The following is a 19,601-nucleotide window of genomic DNA, read 5'->3' on the forward strand; positions in this document are numbered from 1 at the left end:
GATGGAAAGGAGGCAATATGGACAATCACAATACATTGTAGCACTAGCAAGTGCCTTGTATTAACTGCTGCACTTAATAGTGTTAGGCGTAAATGTCTTGGTGTGTGCATTGCTTGTTTCCTATGTGTGATTGGTGTGTGCTATATGTGATCTATGTATCAGTGGTGTATGTGCAGCATGTGACATATGCATCAGTGGCATGTGACCCATATATAAGTGTCTTGTGTCCCACATCTGTTCGATGAGCAATTGGTGTGCGCTGCAGGAGCCCTAAGGTGGGCCCCCAGAATCAGTTGCACTGGTGGGCCCTAAGTACCCCAGTCCGACACTGGTCAGGCCAGTTATTTTATGCACAAGCTGGACACAACTGATGTATGTGTACTTTAGTGTATCCACAGGTGAAAGCGCTGGATAGAAAAATAATGCATGCTACGTTTTTCTGTCCTGGACTAGGAGACATGTGGCATAAAAAACTGATGTGCCAGATACTATATAAAAGTAATCCAATGGATTTGTTCTGGCATTGGTTCCCTCAGGTGTCTCTGAAATGAATGGCCAGATACAGTATATGCGAACCATGCCTTAGGGGATATTCACCAATAGCTGATTTGTTACATACATTTCTGAGACTGAAAATCAGTTGCATTCAGTTTAGGGCAGTGGTTTGGCAGCAACAACATGCATTTCTGCAAACCTCATTTATATGAATAGGAAAGTACAGGAAATTGTATAACAAATCTGCAGTGTATGAAGACCCCTTCCATTAAGAAATTATACGCAAACCATGCTGTTTTGCAAATAAACACACATTTAACAAGAAATATGCATTTTATTGAGCTATATGCAAAGTTAATAACTGTTTGCACTATGCAGATTCGAAATAGAAAAAATGGGAGGGAATGTACACTTTTTACATATTGTTTTTAATATATATAGAGACTTTAATTCTGATGACCTATTCTCAGGATAGGTCATCAGTATGTGATCGGAGGTCTGACACCCAGGACCCCCGGGTGTTCGAGAAGGCAGCGGCCCCCATATCAGAACTCAGATCAGACCCCTATATCAGAACGCAGATCAGACTTCATCATATCCTCAGATGAGACCCCCATATCAGTTCTTCAGATCAGACCCCCATATCAGATCCTCAAATCAGACCCCCATATCAGACCTTCAGATTAGATACCCATATCAGATCCTCAGATCAGACCCCTATATTATATTGTCAGATCAGACCTCCATATCGAACCTTAGATCAGACCCCCATATCAAACCTCAGATCAGACCCCCATAAGAGGTAAAATAAATAAGACCAGGGAGCTGTGAATACAACAAGCAGTAGCAGAGCTTTACTCACTGCTCCCTGCAACTCCTGCATACTAGTGAGTGCTTCTATGATGGAAGCGCTCATTAGTATTCATTATATAAGACGCTATGCCATTTTTCCCCACTTTTGGGGGAATAGTGTATTTATAAAGCAAACAATACTGTGCTTATTGTACATTTATAGAATTACTGTAAATCACCAAGAAACTGCAGTGCAATCTGAAGGCATCATACAACACGAAGCTCTAAGCACGAGCAGATTGATATAAAGTTTTGTGGTAAAAGATATAGTTAAAATTTTATTTATACATATACACTGTTCACAAAAAGTGATATTTTGCTTTCGGGGGAAATTTACGGAAAATGTGAAAAGTTCAACCTACAGGGATATTATATAATGAAAGAAGGGCATTTAAGTAGAAGCATGCAGTGGTGATTTCCTAATCTCAAACAATTTATTGAAACAAAAGCCAATAACAGTGGTGGGAATACCCCCACAGAAAATGTCAGTGTCTCAATAACTTGTCATGTGGCCTTGAGCATCAATTACAGCTTGACAACGATGTCTAATGCTTCTCACAAGTCAACTTATTGTCTTCTGAGGCATGGCCTCCCATTTCCACTCTTCTTGAAGGGCAGCCCTCAGGTCATTGAGGTTCTGGGATACAGAGTTACGAGCCTCTAAACTGTGACTCAGCCAATTCAATTGGTTTTCAATGGGATGCAGATCTGGAGAAAGTGCAGGCCATTCCATTTGAGGTACCCCAGTCTCCAACAGCCATTCCCTAATGATGCGACCTCGATGAGCTGGCACATTTTCGTCCATGAAGATGAAATTAGGCCAGTGTTGTTCATGCAAAGGCACAATGACTAGATTAATGATGTTGTTCAAGTAGTATGGGCTTGTCACTGGACCATTCACAAAGTGTAGGACAGTTCTGTATTGACTAGACACACCTGACCACACTGTAACACTACCACCATCAAAGGCTCATCTGGCTGATGCATGGCGCTCTCCTTGACGTCTCTAACATTGTTGGCGTCCATCATTGGTGCTCAGCGTGAATCGACTTTAATCAGTGAACAGCACTGAGGACCACTGGTCCCTCGTCTAGCGTAGATGTTCGCTGGTCCATGCAAGACGATGACGCCTGTGCCTGGTGGTGTGGTCAGGTACTTTTGCAGGTCATCTAGCAAGCAAACTATGCTGATGTAAACGGTTTCAAATGATCTGATATGATACTTGGGTGCCTCTCACCTCCCTTAAATGTGCCTACAGTTGTGTGGCATTCATTATCTGCAGGGCATTGTTCACAATGAGGCAATCATCAGTGTGGAATGTGGCCAAAGGATGTCCACTTCTATGCCTTTCTGTAACTCTTACAGTCTCTCTGTATATCTGTTGCAACCTGCTGATGACACTCTAAACTCAGTGGCCACTTTTTGGTCTCATGATGTCAAAATGTGAACAGCATGATGAGAAGGACTGTTTAAATAAAAATTCTAATTGAACCAGGAAATGTATTGGGCGATTCATAGAACAAATACCTGTTGTGAATTTTGCCGTTAAGCTCCTTGTTAGAGAAAAGCTAGTTGTGCAAAAAGTACTGAAACATTTAACAGTTGGACATGTGCATTCAAAAGTTTAGAGAAGGTCACATTAAGCTCACCTGTAAAGATTAGAGTGCATTTTAGGTTCATCTTGAAATTTCACCCACAAGCAAAATTTCTCTTTTTGTGAGTAGTGTATACCTTAATGCTCTTTCTATACTTGGAAGTCATGTGTGCAGTCCTACTTACTGATTAACAGAGCAAACTCTATCCATAGTTATGCAGAGATATATTATATGAAAAAAAGTATTGGGACATCTACACATTACACCTACATATGCATTAATATGGAGTTGGATCCACCTTTGCAGCTAAAACAGCTTGCACTTTTCTGGGAAGGCTTTCTACATGCCTCTGGAATTTTTTGCCCAATAATCTAGCAGAGTATTTGTGAGGTTAGTTACTGATGTTGGATGAGAGGGCCTGGCTCGCTATCTGCAGGCCAGTCAGGTTCTTCCACACCAAACTCACTTAAATATGCCTTTATGTATCTTGCTTCGTGCATTGAGGGAACAGTCATGCTGGTACAGAAAAGAGCCTTCCCCAAACTGTTCCCACAAAGTTGGAGACATACATTTGTCCAAAATATCTTGGTATAGTGAAGCATTAAGAATTCTCTTCAGGCCAACCCTTAAAAAACAGCCCAACAGCATTATCCCTCCTCCACCAAATTTTCTTCTGGCATTCACCAAACCCAGACTCATCCATCATACTGCCAGACAGGAAGCTGTCTTACATTTAGACTTGGCGGTAGATATGCTGAAGTTGTGTAGAGGCCAGTGCCTCTACATAAATTTGGTGATCCACCACCAACATATGCGCTTATTAAGTCCTGCGTAGAAAATGCAGTACCATGTAGAAATTACAGTACCACCCTCTAATTCAGTGAGCTCTTTAGAACGACCCATTCTTTCACCAATATTTGTAAAGGCAGGTTGCATGGCTAGAGAATGAAACACCTGGATTCAATGATTAAAAGGTGCGCTTGAATGCTTCTGTCTATATAATGTAGCTGTCAAAAAAGTCCCACATGACTCCTAATCATGAAATCAGCAGAGATTTATGGTAAATGTATAAACTACAAGCTTAACTGAATCTTTTCCCTTTAAACTATACATCAGTGGCATAACTAGAACTGACTGGGCCACACAGCAAATGTTTTAATGCCCCCCTCCCCCTCCCATCAGCAACTCCCTCCTCCCGTGCAACCCTCACAGCTAGTCAAGATAGCTTTCTCAGACCAGGCCATGTCCATTTCCTACACATATGTCATGTCACTCACTGTCAGGGTTTCCAACCATAATTTTTCTTTTTTCTGGACAACTTATCCCAAAATCACAGACAGACAAGGTTTTTTTGACGAATAAATTGGAAAACCATAATGAATTATAAAGATTCCAGGTAATACATGTCTATAGCTCAATATACCATTAACACCTCATTAACAGCATTTACTGTGAGCTGTAAAATGATGATAATTACCACCAAAATAATCTAGTCAAGTATCACTGGCCTTAAAAAAATCACGGACACGTATTTTTTTTTACAGACACAGGAAAAAATTGCCTATTTTTGTGGACTGTCCAGAATTTCTGGACAGTTTGAAACCCTGGTCACTGTATATAATGTCATTGTATAATAATCTTGAGGGAGCCCTGAGAAAAAAACCTTTCAGTCCTTCTCCCGGGTGGCCCACTTTGACTTTGCGCCCCACTTTGACTTTCCGCTTCCACTATAGCTATGCCCCTGGTATACATCAATCAATCTGCTCAATTCCTTCTGCTCTATGACATGACGTTTGCAGATTGCACTGTATGGTGACATTCCCTTTAACTATTTCCCTTTAATGATAACCAGGTGAAAGAGGTGCAGTGTTTGAGAGAATCCTCAAGCTTAGGCCTCCTGCACACGAACGTATGGGTTTTTCAGTATTTTACGTTCCGCAAAAAACGGATCCGCAAAAAATACGGATGATGTCCATGTGAATTCCGTTTTTTGCAGAACGGAACAGCTGGCCCCTGATAGAACAGTACTATCCTTGTCCGTTATGCGGACAATAGTAGGACATGTTTTATCTTTGAACGGAAAAACGGAAACGGAAGGCATACGGAGTACCTTCCGTTTTTCCGTTCCGTTCAAAGATAGAACATGTCCTATTAGGGTCCATTCACACGTCCATAGAATGGGTCCGGTTCATTCTCTATGGAGCCAGGCAGCCAGTCCATGGCCTCCAGGGGGGACACTGAAATCTGGTGGCCAGCCCCGAGGTTGGGGGGGACTTATCAGGTGCAAGAACATTTGTGAGGAATAACCATATGGTGGATTTTTGCTATAATGTGGGTTTTCTGATATATTGTGCTATTATACATACCTTAATTAATGTTACTTATGTTGCTGTTTTCATTTTATCACACTAAGTGGTGGGGGGGGGGGGTATCTTATTTTGTTATGGGGCCCTATAAATTATTGGGATGTCCCATAGTGTATGGGTATATCAGACACAGGAGAATTTGCCATCTGTCCATTTTGTGTGTCAGCTTTAAATTTCAATATATTTAACTGTAAAACATAGCAACATTTATAAGGCTTACAGTTCACCCATTAACCCCCTGGCACCTTAAAGTTGGCGCCTGCTCGTACATGCAGAAGGCGACACAGCCGCTGGGTTTCTGCAGTATCAAACAGCAGAGGCCAGTGGTGGATGTATGTGATCCGCCATAATGCTGATCGCATACATTTAACCCCTCAGATGCCGTGGTCAATGAGCGATGCATGGAAGCTGTTACGTTACAGTGTAGCCCAGAGCCACAAGCAGGCTCTGATAGCTATCACTGGAATATTCCAATACAGGCAAGTAGGTGGCAGCACTGTATTGGAATACAGTGAATGACCAGTTCTGGGATGATATACACCCATCGCAGAACATGATTAAACTTAAAAAAGGTTAAAAAAATATATATATAAAAGTTTAAGTTCCCCAAAATAAAAATAAATAAACAATAAAAAACATTATAGGCATCGCCACATTCGAAAATGCCTGTACTATTAAAATATAACACTAATTATCCCATACAGCGAATAGTGTAGCCTATTTTTGTTAGTCACTTCAACTCCTCGAAAAATTTAATGAAAAAAAGTCACGCACTCAATTCAAAATGGTATCACTGAAAAGTATAGATTGCCCCACAAAAAATGAGCCCTCATACAGCTCCTTATAGTGATGAAAAAAATATATAGTGCTGAAAATAAATAATTCTTTTTCAATTTTTTTATTCATGTTTTTTTTTTTTTTTTATTCTCCCCATTTGGAAAATTGCAAGGTCCTCTAAGGGTTAAGTAGCTCCTCATTACCCCACTTCTATGCCTAACAGCAGCAGAATGGATGGGAAGGCCAGTATGTCTAAGGGGGTAGGACACATAGAAGCACATTTGTTTAACCACAGAATGAATGTTTATTAGCTATTTGCAAATGTAGAATAAAAGTGTTGTGTGTATGGTGACAGAGGTCATATTCGCCCAGGTGTGTGGCCCCATGAACAGGGGGGGAGTATGCGAATCGGCTCATCCTCTTTCAGAGTGACAAGATGTGCATTGCTGCTGCCTCCTCGTTATTCACTTCACACTGATCTAATTGGATGCAATTATGGTGATTGTCCTAATGTAAAAGGAGCAAAGAGATTTCCCATGCACTAGTTTTCTGTCCTTCAGCTAAGGCTACTTTCACACCTGCGTTCGGTGCGGATCCGTCTTGTATCTGCACAGACGGATCCGCACCGATAATGCAAACGCTTGTATCCGTTCAGAATGGATCTGTTTGCGTTATTCATTCTAAAAAAAGAGTCTACGTCAAAACGGATCCGTCCTGACTTACATTGGAAGTCAATGGGGGACGGATACGTTCTCAATTGCACCATATTGTGTCAGTGAAAACGGATCCGTTCCCATTGACTTACATTGTAAGTCAGGACGGATCCGTTTGGCTGCAAGCTGCGTTTTAGTGACTGCCTCAAAAGCGGAACGGAGACCAAACGCAGCCAATCCTTATCCATTCAGAATGCATTGGGGCTGAACTGATCCGTTTTGGGCCACTTGTGAGAGCCCTGAAACAGATCTCACAGGCGGACCCAGAAACGCCAGTGTGAAAGTAGCCAAAGTTTTAATTCCAGAAGTAGATACACTACAGTCAGGGGCGTAGCTATAGGGGGGGAACAGAGGTAGCAGTCGCTACCAGACCTAGGAGCCTGAGGGGGCCCAAAGACCCTTGTGCCGCACCGGTATCATAGAAAGTGCATGCTGGTCAAGTTATACCTCTGGCTGGAGGGAAGGGGTTAGATCAAGAATTTGGCATTGGTATGTTGGTTTTTAGAAAGTGTTGAACATCAGATAACATCATACATTCAATTATGGTGACTTTACTTTTTTTGCGTGGGGGACTACTTGTTGAGACACTAATGTATAGAAATCCTAAAAAATGTATTACTTACCTGGACACTCTAAGTCTAAAGTATAAGTAGTGGAGATTAAAAATGGGGATTAATACAAATACAGGTTTTCTTCTTTTTCGGCTTTTAAAGTGATAAAATGTCTCCAGAACATCCTTATCTGATCACTTTAATGAGGAGCCTCTACTCTTATCAACAAGCCACAGACATGATAGGAAATGGGGAAATTAATTGGTATCTGATCTGTAAAGAACAATCCAAATAATATACATAACATCTATGTGACATGATAAAAACATTGCAGATAAGTGCTATGAGCTATAATCCCCCCAAGATCTAGTGTAGCATGTACTGAATATATTATACACCTATCAGCTCCATATAGGTTCTCTAGAAATCAAAATAGGGGAACCCTAAGTTTCATAATCTTGCCAAGTTCTATATATAACATATGATATGATGACCAAGTAACAGTTTAAGCATGGTTGCATACTCCCATAGACTGCAAACAGTGGTTGGGGTGTATAGTAATTACTTCTATATAATCTGGAAATCCAGTTCAAACACCAACCAAAGTGTTGCTCTAGGTCTAGGGTATAGGCAAATCAAAAATATCAAAAATGCATAAAGGCAAGACCAAGTAACTTACTAACCCAGGACCAGGGAGGACCAAGAGTACACCAACGTACGTTTCGCCTTGCTTTTTCAAAGGGGCATGATGCATATTCAGTACATGCTACCCTAGATCTTGGGGGATTATAGCTCATAGCACTTATCTGCAATGTTTTTATCATGTCACATAGATGTTTATGTATATTATTTGGATTGATCATAATAAAGAAGCTTTTTCATCTTATATGTGTGGTTCATATATCTTCGGTTGGTTAGGTAATCTGTAAAGAAGTAAAACATTAGATGAAAGTTGTTATTACCCACTGATTTTAGCTGGATCGGTCAATTATCTAATATGTATAGAAGTCCATTGCAGTCTTTGGGAGAATCAGTGTGTTCTTATCAAGCGCTGCCACATGCAGGGTTTGATAGGAACATTGCTATGGCAGGCCTTGGAATCTTCACAGGGCCCCAAGCTGCCATAGCAACTGTTCCTGCGATCTTGTAGCAGGGGACCAGCTTGGTCACTGGGAGTGCAGTGCTCCTGGTAAATGACCGCTTAGATGGAGAGTGCTGTGTATTTTTTTCTTTGTGTTTCTAGCCATAGCAATGTGCACCTGCGCATTGGGATGTGCTGACTGACCCCCTTTTTCTTTGCACTCAGATGCCATTGTCACAATTTACCATAGTTAAAAGCCTGTCATTGGAGTTGTCTGTAATATGGGAGGCGCACAGCGGCTATGGTGCCATTAAGCTTCTGAACTAGCGCCATGTTTAAAGACCTGGCAGCGCAGTGGATATCAATGATTAAGAAAATGAAAATACTTAAAAGCTACTTTATTATAAATATATTCCCAAATACCTTTCATTAGTTATAATGGCTCATTTTGTCTGGAAAACAATCATTAGGATAAAAAAAAAGGGCTGCCATCCTATTAGTATAGACAAAACCTGTCCTAATCACACAGAAGGACAAGCTACTTCAGAGGACTGAGCTAAAGAGCTGCCTCATCCTGCTCTCTGCCCTGCTTGTCAGGAATTATGATCCTGAATACAGTATAATATGATCTTTAGCTGAATCTCTGTAGGGATAGAGTTCATGAGGAGACATGAAGTAGACAGAGGGTGGACAGGACAGACTATGGTAATGGAAACTGCTGCTCATTAGCCACCTTCACCCTTATTTCTCTACATTATGTCTCCTCATGAACTTCATTCCTACAGGGATTCTGTTGAAGATCTTACCAGCTGTATTCAGGATCATAATCCCTGACAAGTAGGGCAGAGAGGAGGATGAGGCAGTTCTTTACCTCAGTGTTGTGAAGTAACTTGTCCTTCTGAGTGATTAGGACAGGTTTTGTGTCTAATAGGATGGTGACCATTTTATTTCTCCTAATGAATGCTCCCCAGACAAAATAAGCCTTTATAACTAATGAAAGATATTTGGAAATATATTTAATATTTACAAAGTAATACTTAAGTTTTTTCATTTTCTTAATTCCCAGAGAACCTCTTTAAACAAGTCAGTTACCTATAGTACAGGTGCCATCCAACTATGGGTTCACATCCTAATTTTCCCCAATGTAGTTGCTAGGATCACATATGTGGCCATAGTTCCTAAGTTTCTGTTCATGATTCTTAGGTTACAGAAATGTGCAGATACTGTAGATGAAGCTTCATATCTGGAAAGAAACTTTTGATGTTTTGTGTGTCAAAGAAGCAGGTATGTGACACTAAGGTATGGACACCAAAGGATGAGACTGTAAACTACTGCATGAGGAACTGGGGCACTAAACCACAACACCAGTTACTTTATATAACTAGTGCACTAAACCAATAGACTCAAATGACTTGGAGATTAAATTACTTTACAGTGAGCGGCACCAGATCATCATATAAGTTCAATGGTTAGGGAGGATATGGGGGTGCGTTCCGCTGTTACCCTGTATTGGGTACATTAAAATGAAACATAGTATTTGTTGAAACCAGTCCATCTCTATCTGATTCTTACTTTAGATTTTTCTTATAAGAATAAGGATGTTTCCTAAAATGAGCTTTGACTTCCAGAACTAAAGAACATAGATCATTCCAGAATATCTTATTTTTGTCTATATTCCCTTATATATCTTTATATACCTTTAGTAAATTTTGACAACCTGAACTGTCTACAAGACACTCATTTTACGGTTCCCCTTTTCATTTGTTTTCCATTACATTACCTCAGGTTTGGGAGTGTCTAGTATAATTTATAATACTACAGGGATCATTACTTTTTGTAATCTATTAAATAGCACAGATGCTTGTTCCTTGAATTTACTGATGTATTTCTGTGAATTTTAACAAATTGGCCATAAGGGAGACCTGCAGGGAGTGCTGGATAAGTGAAACCTGCCATAGAATTATATATTATTGGTGTCTACTGGTTTGTGTAAGGTCTGGAAATAGATTCCTAATCTTGTTTTATTTAAATTTAAAAAATCATATAGAAACCATATCCTAATATATCCCATTAAGTGAAGAAAATATTATTTCTCACTATATATCCATCTTACCCAAACATGTTAAAAATAAGTGTCTTCTCTACGAGGAGATTTACATACACAGTGCCATGGGACATAATTAAATGACATAATCCTGTACTTGAACATGTAGTTTTCAATTCAAGAACAATTTGTACAGCAATGGTATACTCTGAGCTTTCATTTATGGACCTAGAGAGTATGCTTAGGTGGGGTTATGCACACTGAGGGACAGGAAGGAACAAACAGCTTTATTAAGACAATACTACATTATTATGACTCCATGTAGGTTGTCCTTTGTGAATGACAGAGGCCTACCTGGTTGGTCCATGTAAAATTCTGGGGCAACCAATAATAACTTCTTTATTTATGCACAGGTCACAATTTTTTACTTCCTACTAAGCCTTTTTCATTTAAAGGCGATGCTTTGTGTAAAGGCTAGGGTTGGCTTTGAATCTGATCCTAAAGACCCCCATACATATTAGTGTACTGCCGGCCAAACCTACTGAGAACCGTGGGTTTGGCTGACACTCTAATGTGTGTGGGGAGCTCCCGACTCTTGCCCGACAGATGATGGCAGGGGTGAGTAGGATTGGGCGAAATTAATATTTTCACCAATCTTTTCGTTATCCCAGGAGATAAACCACTGACTGAAGTGTCTGGCCAGGGCCGGCTGTAGGTTATATGGCACCCTGAGAAGTCTTTTTAGCGCTCCTCACACACATATCTTCACAACCATTATAGGATATTAAATACACTAAATTAGAAGCATCAATTTTAAAATGCAACTTAATTTTATGGTGAAAACAATGCACAGTTAATGCTTAAAGGGGTTATCCAATCTGGCAGGATAGGATATGCCATAAATGTCCGATGGTGCGAGCCTGACCTCTGGGAGCCACTCCTATCTCAAGAATGGGGACCTGAATGGAGAGCCAACTACACATATGTGGCCAACCCTCTATTCGCCGCTATGGGACTTCTGACAATAGCTGAGCGCTGTCCCATAGCAGTGAATAGACAGGATGCTGTGCATGTACAGTAGTAGTGGTGCCATACCAAGCTCATTACATAAACACAGCACAAGAAACATGCACGGTATATAACTATAGCACCAGAACCATGCTCATTACACAAATACATCAGCAGGACCAAGTTCATTACAGACATAAAGCACCAGAACTAAGCATGTCATGCTCTGTGCTCCCTGTATATAGTGCTACCCATGTTGTGCCCACTATATATAGTGCCAGGATCTGTGAACCCTCTATATAGCGCCTTTTGCTCTGTCCCTTTAATATGGTGCCAGGATATGTGACCCCTTTATATAGTGCCAGGATCTGTGACCCCTTTATATAGTGCCAAGATCTGTGCCCCCTTTATATTGTGTATTTTCCTCTGTGCTCCCTATAGTGTCTCATGCTTTGTGCCCCGTATAGTGAAAGCCTCATGCTCTGTGCTCCCTATATTGCCTCATGCTCTGTGCCTCCTATAGCGCCTTATGTTCTGTAAGCATGCCCCATTAGTGCCCCCACAAAGTAGTTGTGCCCCCTTACTACCCCCACAGTTATGCCCCCTTAGTGCCCCCTTTACAGCACAATGCCCCTTATTGCCCACACACATTAAAATGCCCCCATAGTGCCCCACATCGTAGAATGCCTCTATAGTACCCCAACACCTGTAGTTATGCCCCCTGAGTGTTCCCACATAGAATGCCCCCTGAGTGCCCCCACATAGTAAAATACCCTCATGGTGCCGAACACAGTAGTGCTATCTCCTTAGTGTTAATAAAATAAAAAAGTAATTCTCACCTAGCCCCGTTCCCATGCTGAATGGACAACAACATGCTCTCTCGAGCAGCAGGTGTGGTGACATCATTGAGCTTGCTGAGAGTGCACAGGCCAATTCCCCAGCTGGGAAATGATCCTCGGCCTGCATGCTTACTAGTCTCTTGCCCAGTTTGTCAGGATGCAGATTGGGAATTAGAAGGCAATACAGAGGTGGTAAAAGAGGAGAAACTACAACTCCCAGCATGTCCAGTCTGTTATTATTGGGCATCAGTGGACATTTGTTCACTCATCAGCAACCAGATTACACAGTAGGCCTCAATAGAATGATTAATACAGTGAAGTCAATGCTCACCCCCCAACATGTTTCACCATAAGAACCAGTGTCCTCGGGGGATAACAGGGCAGTGTGGGATGGGCTGCAGTTGACGACTGTGAAGATTGTGCTGTGGGTTAGGCCAGACTGTCTTTTTGCACCAGGGACCAAGAGTCTTTAGCTACACCGCTTGTTTCAGAATTTGCCCACTACCACCACATTGAGTATGAAAGGAGGACAAGAGCTGTCAGATGGACGATCAAATATTTCACTGCCCTTGACACCCCCTTCTTTTCATTATTACTAGGGTCCTCTCTACTCATTGTCGGACTGGGGTTCCTTGGTCCCTCCAGACCAAATGTTCTGAGGTGCCACCATAAATGTATACAGAACATAGGCTCATTCACTTTTATTTTCAATGCACAAGAAATCGACACAAATTATTGGCTGTAAAGTCAATTCCAAATTAGATAGATTTCGTTGGACCTTAGGGGCCTTTTTGTATTCAGGATAAATTATTGTGTCAGAGTCTGCCTTCACCCCCATAATGCTCCACACATGTGAAGTTCTCAATGTTCTCAAATTCCCTGTTGCAGGAATATCTGCAACAGTTTCATCCATCTGAATAGGGTTCTCTGGGTAGAAAGAACATTCACTGTATGGGACAGTCCCAGAAATTTCTTCAACTAAGGGAACTTTCACCCTTGCGGCAGAGTGATCCAGCAAGCAGTTCTGTCGCCGGAACTGCCTTCCGGATCCGGCAATCTGCATGCAAACAGACAGCATTTGTAGATGGATCCGGATGCTGATCCGTATCACAAATGCATAGCAAGAACAGATCCGCCTGTCCGTTTGTCATACGGACAAACGGATCCGTTTCTATTTTTTTTCACATTTTTAAAGGTCTGCGCATGCTGGATCCGGCATTCAGGCAAGTGTTCCGTTTTTTTGGCCGGAGAGAAAACTGCAGCATGCTGCGGTATTTTCTCCGTCCTAAAACGTCAAAAAGACTGAACTGAGGACATCCTGAATGGATTGCTCTCCATTCAGAATGCATAGGGATAAAACTGATTAGTTCTTTTCTGGTATAGAGCCCCTAGGACGGAACTCTATGCCGGAAAAGAATAACGCTAGTGTGAAAGTACCCTTATTTGATGCTTGTGAATATACACCTCTCTTCAATAAAGTCAGCTACTTCTGTCTAGACAAAAGCTAAATAGTTACAGTGGCTGTTATATGTGAAAACCTATTCCTATCTGACAGGTATTGTTTCCTCACCAGTGCACTAAAGTAAAAAACACAATGCAGCAGCACTCTGCAGACACAAATAAAGTACAGTAATGTCATAGTAATAGAAAATATTCTGGTGCTAATGCTACGCTTATTTTGTAAAATTGAGATTCTTGGCAAATACATTTTGTACAAAATTATTTGAGCCTGTCTGCCACACGTCAAGGCAATCTCTATCAGACGGGAACCTAACACTAAATGCTACCTGTTATGTGCCATAACGGCCACCATAAAATTCAGGGAGTGCAGGTTTCACATGCATGCTGGGTCCACTCTGCTTTTTACCATTTTTGGTGCCAAAATGGCCTCCATTAAATTCAGAGGATGCAGGTACCAACATGCATGCTGAGCCCACTATATACCTCTCCTGGTGCCAAATGGCTTCCAATAAATGCAATGAGAGTCCACCCTATACCTCTCCTGGTGCCAAAAGGCTTCCAGTGAGTGAGGGAGAGCAGGCTTCAGCTTTATACTTACACTAATTAAGATCAGCCTGCGCACCTGCGCATTGGGATGTGCTGACTGACCCCCCTTTTTCTTTGCAGTTTGTACTGGAGTTGTGGCTGACTCCATTTAGTCTTGCACCCCTGACCAGCCTGTATGCCCCATAGGCTGATTTTAACTAGTGTAAGTATAAAGCTTAGCCTGCTCTCCCTGCACTCACTGGAAGCCTTTTGGCACCAGGAGAGGCATAGAGTGGACTCTCATTGCATTCATTGGAAGCTATTTGGCACCAGGAGAGGTATAGAGTGGGCTTGGCATGCATGTTGGTACCTGTATTCCCTGAATTTAATGGAGGTCATTTTGGAACCAAAAATGATAAAAAGCAGAGTGGACCCAGCATGTATGTAGAACCTACACTACCTGAATTTTATGATGTCGTTATGGCACATAACAGGTAGCATTTAGTGTTAGGTTCCCGTCTTACAGAGATCGCCTAGACGTGTGGCTGACGGGCCCAAATAATTTTGTACAAAATGTATTTGCCAAGAATCTCAATTTTATAAAATAAGCGTAGCATTAGCACCAGAATATTTTCTATTACTATGACATTATTGTACTTTATTTGGTTTGCAGAGTGCTGTTGCATTGTGTTTTTTTTCTTTGTGTTTCTAGCCCTGGCAGCGCGCACCTGCGCATTGGGATGTGCTGACTGACCCTCTTTTACTTTGCAGTGCACTAAAGTGAAATACTTATGATATGCTGGCACCTACAACATTATCAGAAGCTCAGACACATAATATAATTGGTTGTTGAGAGATATTTAAGGATGAACAAATGTTCTTTTGCCCGATTTCTTTGGAATGTGTCACACCAGCTTGCTGGGTCTCTCCGGATTTGCCATTGCCGGAAGCCACTGTGTTCCTGTCAGGCCCCATTAAACTTTAATGGGGACCGGCAGAGATCCAGCCTCAACCTGGCAAATATGCAAAAAAATAAATCGGTCGGACGAAAGCCGCTGGGCGGCCGGTTCCCATTATAGTTTAATGAAGCTGGACGGGAACGTAGTGGCTTCGGGCAATGCCGGACCCAGAGAGACGCGGCAGGCAGGCATCTCATCGCGGCAGGCAGGCAACTCATCTCGTGAAACTAGCCTTAATGATGCCCTAGGCACCTGCTTACTTTGCCTACCCTTTGTCCTGGCCCTGCTTTAGACCCCAGCTGATAACAGCAGCCCGTGGTTTTACATGTTAAACATACTAAAGTACTACATATCAAATTTAGCTGTTCATTATAGATTTCCTTCAGAGATTTACAAGACACAACACACAGCTATGTAAAAGTATCCTCTACAATCTGGTAATGATTTTAATAGAAAGTGAGCCATACTGTCAGCCAGTTCACATTCCATTCCATTCACAACCTTTCCAACCTGATACCTACAAAAATGTAAAAATATGCGCAGGATCCCAAAGTATTCAGATTCACTGAATATATCACAATGTTTTTATGACTTTCTTTTCAAGTCTGTACTAATAAAATTGAAATGCTATTTTGCTGAATTCACGAGTTCAGTGTGCAGTGACTTCCTGTTTCCCATGCTTTATTGTTGGAGATCTTTGGATCATGACTCCCCTGTGCATTTTGAAAGATTTATGTCATTCTAACCCCACCTCATACCTTCCAATATTTCAAATGGCCAAGGACACTTAAAGGGGAACTTTCATTTAAAATAAATAGCACAGACAATACACGTAGAGATCCCTTTTTGATTGAAAGGAGCAGAATTCACTTGTATTATGCAAAATCTGCCTACAGGTCTCTGAACGCTTACTTTAGTAATTTTGCTCTCGACTGTTCCAGGTCCTCTACAAACAGTATACATGATGATGTGTATGACATGCAATATCACAAGCCTCATCCTTTGCAGTTTAGCATTTTTGTTACAGGTTACCATTGACCTGACTGATATGGGCTCTCCACCAAGTTTAAGTGTTAGAATAATGTAAGATGGAAGCCTGCATAATTATATATCAATTGATATGTCTCTCTGCATTGGAAAGTATCAACTGTCTTGCATAAATGTCTGACATATTTTATAGGTGAAATGTTACATATGAGCTGTGTGGGTCTTACACTGCTGCAAAACCACAACTGGGGTACAACCAGGGGCGTAGCTATAGGAGGTGCAGAGGTAGCAGTCGCTACCGGGCCCAGGAGCCTGAGGGGGCCCAAAGACCCTTGTGCCGCATAAGAAGCCACCGGTATCATAGAAAGTACATGCTGGTCAAGTTACACCTCTGGCTGGAGGGAAGGGGTTAGGTCAAGAATTTGGCATGGGAGGAGGGGTGCCATTTAAATTTATGTGATGGCGTATTGCCTCTCTGTGGAAGTCGTATACCTTGTGCACTGATATTACAGGTGAACTACACTGTGGACAGGGGGGAAACGACTTGTGGATATGCAGCATTGTCATATAAATGCATTGAGCTGTACTCTAAATGTGTGTGTTGAAAACAATACTGGATTTTTGCTGCCACCTACTGACCAACGGTATTATTGCTGTTGGCTAATGAGTTGTCTGGAAGCACAAGAACCTTTTGGCCATGTGACTTAATTTATTCAGATACTTAAAGGGTTTCTGTCACCAGAAATACCTAAATTAAACTGGCTGACATTAGCGATGTGCTAATGTCAGCTGAACCTAACTAGCCTATTCCTAGTTTTATCCATGCCCCCGTTACTCCATAAATGTAACTTTTATAATATGCTAATTAGCTTCTAGGAGCAGGGAAGGGGGGCATTGCTCCTGCTCCTAGAGGCTTCGTTCTCCCACCTGTCACCTCCCTCCAAGTCTTGATTGACAGGGCCAGACAGCGTTCGCATCCTCCTGCCGGCCCTGAGTGCATGGTAAATCTCGCGCCTGCGCCGTTCAGTATTCAGCGCAGGCATAGTGAAGGAAGGACGCTTACTGGCTGCCGACTTCCTTACTGTGCCTGCGTTGAATACTGAACAGCACAGGCGCGAGATTTACCATGCACTCAGGGCCGGGAGATGGATGCGAACGCTGCCTGGCCCAGTCAATCAAGACTTGGAGGGCGGTGACAGAGGTAGGAGGGCGGAGCCTCTAGGATCAGGAGTAACGCCCCCCCTGCTTCTAGAGGCTAATTAGCATATTATAAAAGTTACATTTATGGAGTAACGGGGGCATGGATAAAACTAGGAATATGATAGATAGGTTCAGCTGACATTAGCACATCGCTAATGTCCGCCAGTTTAATTTAGGTATTTCTGGTGACAGAAACCCTTTAAAGAGGACCTGTCATGTAGTCAAAATAATGCATGGGTCTGCAAAGCTTTATAGCCATTGAAGGGGAAAGCAGTAGGCTTTCTGTGTGTCTCTTCACTTCTGGACCTTTCCAGCACGAGATGCTTTGAGATTTAGTTATATCTCATGAGATAACATTATAATAGCCTTGCTAAGGTTATCCTTGCAGATTGGACTGCAACATAGCTAATAGATTGATTCTTCCTTTTGCACTCAACTACAGTAGCTACTCCCTTGGCAGCCCAGGGGCCAAACTGCATATCAGGCAAATAATGGTACTGATCTCAGAACCAGCAGGGCCAATATCTGCATTACTTTGACTACATGCCAGGTTCTCTTTGAGCTTTAGTTAGAGCACATGGCAGGGAGAGGATAAATAGAAGTTCAGAAAAGCCTAAGGTCAAACATGGGATGAGAGTAGAGAGGAGACACAGAAATGTTTGAGATGGAGAATGAGCTGGAATAAATTGCAGATTCCTGTGTGTAGCTAGCTAGCAGTGGAGGTGATGGTGCATTATCTCAGGGCCTAGATAGGGCAAAGACATAGCTGAGCACCACAGAGGAACTGAGACTGGAGATGAGTGGTGCAAAGCATATGCATTCCCCTAATAGCATTCAATGCCTTTATAATAGCCAGGTCTTTGACCAAGCCCAGAAAGCCTGCTGCCTTTAAGCAACCCTATATGATCCATTGTGTGCAGTGTCATGATTGGTTTAGACTGTGGAGATTGTGTGGTACTGTACTATTTTAGGAGGAAGCCATGGTGATAAATTCAGAAACAACCATCTTTATTGCTGCCACTCTAAAGAGACCAAAGCCAGAGTGTTGACACCTATGGAGCTGGGTACAATGCAAGCTAGAAGGATAGTGAGTGTTTGCTTCTTAAACAATCTTTTTTATATTTGCTTGTTGCCATTTAGGCCTCCTGCACACGAACGTTGTGTGCATCCGTGGCCGTTGTGCCGTTTTCCGTTTTTTTTCACGGACCCATTGACTTTCAATGGGTCCGTGGAAAAATCGGAAAATGCACCGTTTGGCAGCCGCATCCGTGAGCCGTGTTTCCTGGCCGTGAAAAAAATAGGACCTGTCCTATTTTTTTCACGGCCAACGGTTCACGGGCCCATTCAAGTCAATGGGTCCGTGAAAGAACACGGATGCACACAAGATTGGCATCCGTGTCCGTGATCCGTGGCCGTAGGTTAGTTTCATACAGACGGATCCGAAGATCCGTCTGCATAAAAGCTTTTTCAGAGCTGAGTTTTCACTTCGTGAAAACTCAGATCCGACAGTATATTCTAACACAGAAGCGTTCCCATGGTGATGGGACGCTTCTAGTTAGAATACACTACAAACTGTGTACAAGACTGCCCCCTGCTGCCTGGCAGCACCCGATCTCTTACAGGGGGATATGATAGTGCGGCACCTGAAGGGGTTAATTGTACTATCATATCCCCCTGTAAGAGATCAGGGCTGCCAGGCAGCAGGGGGCAGACCCCCCCCCCCTCCCCAGTTTGAATATCATTGTGCGGCCCCCCCCCTCCCCTGTTGTTAACTCGTTGGTGGCCAGTGTGCGCACCCCCCTCCCTCCCTCTATTGTTTTAATACATTGGGGCCAGTGTGCGCGCGCCCCCCCAACCCCCCCCCCCCTCCCTCCCTCTATTGTTTTAATACATTTGGGCCAGTGTGCGCACCCCCCAACCCCCCCCCCCCTCCCTCCCTCTATTGTAATAATAGCATTGGGGCCAGTGTGCCCCCCCCCCCCACCCCGATCATCGGTGGCAGCGGAGTAGAAGATTTTCATACTTACCTGGCTGCTGGCTGCTGCGATGTCTGCGTCCGGCCGGGAGCTCCTCCTACTGGTAAGTGACAGCAATGCGCCGCACAGACCTGTCACTTACCAGTAGGAGGAGCTCCCGGCCGGACACAGA

This window comes from Bufo gargarizans, chromosome 4 (genome assembly GCF_014858855.1).
Source record: "Bufo gargarizans isolate SCDJY-AF-19 chromosome 4, ASM1485885v1, whole genome shotgun sequence".
Taxonomy (NCBI): domain Eukaryota; kingdom Metazoa; phylum Chordata; class Amphibia; order Anura; family Bufonidae; genus Bufo; species Bufo gargarizans.